This window comes from Microcebus murinus, chromosome 8 (assembly GCF_040939455.1).
Source record: "Microcebus murinus isolate Inina chromosome 8, M.murinus_Inina_mat1.0, whole genome shotgun sequence".
Classification (NCBI taxonomy): Eukaryota; Metazoa; Chordata; class Mammalia; order Primates; family Cheirogaleidae; genus Microcebus; species Microcebus murinus.
Genome location: NC_134111.1, coordinates 93636693 through 93641770, shown reverse-complemented (window position 1 = coordinate 93641770; position 5078 = coordinate 93636693).

The following is a 5078-nucleotide window of genomic DNA, read 5'->3' as shown; positions in this document are numbered from 1 at the left end:
ATGACCCCCTGCAACTTGTGGCCCTTCCCTCCACTCATGGACATGAGCCACACAAAGGGACCTGAGCCCAGTGCTCAACTGGTGAGTCATGTCTGGGTCGTGAACCGCCATGAGCCCCCACGACCACTTTTCTGTGGTCTGCTGCTAGGCTTCTGCTCAAAGAACAAATAAAATGGTAATTTATTCCTTTGTACCCACCAGTGAGCCTGTCAAAGGGATTTCTCAACTTTTTAATACCTCTGTTCTTAGCATGAAAGAACAAGTTGATGCTTCAGTAAATATTGTCATTTCTTCAAGCATTTGAAATGTTTTCAACAGACCACAAAAGCTTTGAAATTCCCGTATTATTTGTAACCATTTCGAATAGACCCTAATGCTTAATTTAATTGGTATTGGGGATTTCTACACTGATTGATCATATTCTCTCTGTAAAGTGGTTTTGGAAATCATGAATACTAGAATTTAATTACATGGACATATTTTTCCAATAAAGGCTTGTTCAGTTTTGGCCATAGATATGCCTCGGGTCAAAACAAACTGCTCTATGGAAAATAAGGTACAAAAACCAGTTAGAAAGAGAAACTCTCTGTGTAAGGCTACAATTCAAAACAACACAGTCACAGAACTCCAGAAGGTACATTGTCAATCAGTTCTAGCTGCATAACTCTGGAATGAAAATGAACACTTCTAACTTCCCATTTTACAGATGAGACCCAGAGACATTGAAAGTCTTGTCCAGTCACAGTGCTGGTTAATAGCAAAGGTAAGACTGAGCTCTGTATCATGTCTTTAAAATGCAGCATCACCTTTGCCTTATGGTCCTCTTTAAGTCAATTCTGTTCACATATTCAATCAACGTACATTTCATGAAGAATGATTATGAGGTGCCTAGCATGGAGATTTGATTGTGAAATAATGCAGACTTAGTCCCTACCCCCACGGAGCTTATATTCATGTAGGTGAGACAAACAATAACTAATTGTTTGTTCGTTTATTAGATAACAAATAAACTAATTTCAAATTGGGATATGTACTATAAAGCAGCAGTCCCCACCCTTTTTGGCACCAGGGACCAGTTTCAGGGAAGACAGTTTTTCCATGGACTGGTGTCGGGGGCTGGTTTCAGGATGATTCACGTGCATTACATTTATTACACAGTCAAACCTCTCTGCTAATGATAATTTTCAGCCGCTCCCCAGCGCTAGCATCACCGCCTCAGCTCCACCTCAGATCATCGGGCATTAGATTCTCATAAGGAGCGTGCAGCTAGATTCCTCACACACGCAGTTTACAGTAGGGCTCACGCTCCTATGAGAATCTAACGCCACTGCTGATCTGACAGGAGGTGGAGCTCACGTGGTGATGTGAGTGACGGGGAGCAGCTATGAATACAGATGAAGATTCACTTGCTCGCTAGCTGCTCACCTCCTGCTATGTGGCCCGGATCCTAACAGGCCACAGACCAGTACCAGTCTTTGGCCTGGGATTTGGGGATTACAGCTATAAAAGAAACAATCAAGGGATTAAGAGAGATAATAATAGGGAGTATCCACTTTACCTACCTAATGGCACCTCCCACCTTTTGACAGAAGGGGCATTTAAGTTCAGAGACCCGAAGGATGAAAAAGAGATAGCCACGGAAGGAGTTTCAAGAGGCATGAGAAGAAGATTCCAGGCAGTCAAAGGTGCCTTCAATATTGTTGAGCATGAGGCCAGTCTAGACTGTCCTCTGATCAAGGACATGCTTATGATATCCAAGGATGAACCAACCACCTGACCCCAATGCACACCTGGTTCAACTCCTCCTTCAGCTCAAGACAATGTTTCTAACATTTGTAAGAAGAGAGTTCCTCTTGTTATTTGGAATGAGGATCACAGTCTCACCCATCTTCTCTCACACCCCATCCATCTTCCAAAAACAGCATACAGAAAAAGGCTGAGCTTGCTTAGGTTTCCTGCTCAAGGAGTCTTGACTCCTTCCTGATTTAATTAAGGACAGATCTTCCTAAACAAACAAACAAAAAAATATATATATATATAATAAAACATAGGACTTAGGAAATTATTCAAATACTTCACAAGCTGATGAGAATTCCACTTGCCCTCATCAGTTATATTTATAGCATAATGAGCTCAGTTCTCCATATTTTACAGACTAAACAGATGTATAACTGAAAACTGATGCTCAGAAAATACATTTTCATGGAGCCTGCTGATTTGATAACATGGAAGTTCCTGACCATATCCGAATCCATTGCCCTTCTTCAAATCTCTTCCATCAAAATATCCCAGAGCCCCTGATGCTCATCTTTATTTAAATTTTTTACTGTACCTTTTGGGCATAAATAGGAAAGTTTTCTCAAAGTTTCAGCCAAGACCATTCAAACTACCCAGTGTCAGACCTCATATGTTATGCTATAACATTTTGTAGATGCCATGAACATAAACCCACCCTCTCTATCTGATGTGGTAAATAACTCCACCTCTCAGATGATCTTGGACTTGACTGCTGATGCTCCCCTGAAGCCTGGTTGTTCTCCAGCCAGTTGGTTCAGCTGGGGTGATAACTAATGAAGTTGGAACTACAGATTCAGTTCCCCTGGGGACTAATTAGCTTCACACAAAGAAAATTCTTCCAAATATCCCTCCTAGCCCTAGCCATCTATTTTGGAAGTGCACTCACTGGGGAAGGAAGGGTATCCTACATCATTCTCCCTCTAGATTCTATAGAATCCCTCTTCTTTACAACAAAGTTTCTTGCAAGAGAGGTTTAGACTCACCAGCTGGGCCCCTTTACTTCAGATTTACTTCTTAATTGTCTGTATTCCTCTCTCCTCCCAACATCATTGAAATAGTTCCTACTAAAACCACCAGCAATCTGCTAACTGCCATGAGTGACAGTGAGAGGAAAAAAAAAAAAGCCAACAGAGTTCCTTCATGGAAGATAAATGAGTCCTAGTGGATACTGTGTGGCCAGATCCTTCCCCAGCTGCTGGGATGTTTGGAGGCTGGAAGCTCTCAGCTGAGTTGCTCTTTGGGCATCTATGTGAGATGGAAGAAGCTGTTGCTGTCTTGCCCAGAGTTTTTTGCCTTTCTGAGGATAGCCAGCATCTAATACCTGGTTGATGGGGAGGGGAGCCATTCTTGTTCCTGAGCTCCCTGCAGGATCAACAGAAGCCTTTGTAGTAACTGCCTTGGTGTATGACATCATCCCTTGAGGGGATTGGCCATACAGTGGACTCTTTCCATCTTGCAAGGACAGTGATTGGTTGGGATTGGCATATAGACACATTTAAAGGGGTATTATTTGTCTTTTCTTCTCACAGAGCCTCAGCCAGAAACATTATCCAAGGGCTTACAAAGCATCTGATCCACAGACATGGGTCCTACATAACATCACGTTGGACCAAAGAACATTATCATGGGATCTACTGATACCATTACTTACTGCACCATTCAAAAGCTTCGGGTTTGATAGAGCAATGGCCTAGAGTGTTGAAGGTGCAATTACGGTGCCAACTTGGATATGATGCCCTGCGGGGATACCCCCTCCTCCAAGATTCAACACACATTGTAAATCAGTTAGCATCATATGGAGTTGTGTCACAAGTATGTGACACATATATATTCATATATATGCATATATTCAGAATAAGGAGGGGGAAGTAGGAGTGGTCCTGGCCACCATCAGGCCTAGTGATGTGCTTTTGGTCCCAATAACGCTAGTTTCTATGGATTTAAAGGTCCTAGTTCCTAGAGTGGAAACACTTGCAACAGGGGGCAAATCAAGAATCCCATTAAACTTTAAACTACTGGGCTATACCCAGTCACTTTGGGCTTCTCGTGCCAAGAAACAGGAAGGCAAAGCAGGTTATCTCCATCCTGGTGGAAGTGATTGTTTCTTGCCATCATGAAGAGGTGAGGCCACTATTACACAGTGGGGAGAGGGAAGAATATGGTAGACACCCAGGTGACCCACCTGAGAGTCTCTTGACACCTCTTTGCTCAGTTTTTATAGCAAATGGATAAAGGTAGCAGCCATAGCCTGAGAGGGGCACATTGACCAGTGTTCAGATCACTCACGGCTGAGGGTCTAGGTTATACCACCAAGAAAACCCCCTAAACCAGCAGACGTGATAGCGGAGGATAAGATAAATCTCAAGTGGGTAGATCAGTTGCAGCTTCAAGACCAGCTACAGTGATGAAGCCTATAATTCATCTCATTAACCATTTTCTTGTAAGTTTTCTCAGGGAAAGTGATCAACCAGAATTTTGAAGGAGTTGTCCCCACAACTTATTAAATGAAACAATCAGATCCAATCAGTATAGAGGGTGGACTGTAACGCATGTTTTAGTGCACCACCTAGAGCCTCCCTCTCAAGATTGGCATCTATTCACCTAATTGCCTGCAGTGTTGACAGCTGAAGGTTTTCAGTTGCGTTGCCCTCCAGAAATTGCCCTATGTTAAGAGCCACCTCATGCAAAGCTATGTCCACTTTTCACTTTGCAGCACGCATGCAATGGCTGCTTAATCCTGTGGGGTATAACGTACCAACCACTTTGAGTCAAGGCAGGATAACTCTGAAAGGCCATTCCAGTTTCTGAGCTCCCTATGGAGTAGGGTGAGGTCTTTGTGACTGTATTGCAGTCCAGCTTCCCCCTCTGACTAACCTTGCTTCTGTCACTCCCCCATGAGTACTGATGTTGACAACACTCCCCAAAGAACTTTCCACATACCAATTTCTGCCCTAGAGACTATTTCCTAGAGAACCTAAGACAGGAGCCTTAATATGGGAAGCCTTAAACACTATAATATAGTGTTTAAGGGCATAGATTTTTGGAGTTCCATAGAGCTTGTTCAAATCCCAGCTTTCCATTTAGTACTAACCTGTGAACTCTTAAGCAAGATGGTTACATTCTCTAAGATTCTGTTTCTGCACCTGTAAAATGATGCTAATGACGTGGGACTCAAATGGCTATCATCAATGAGTAAATTATTAATAGATATAATAAAGTTCTTAGCACAATGCTTGACATAATAAATAATAAATGGGAAGCACATACATTTAAGTGTTTCT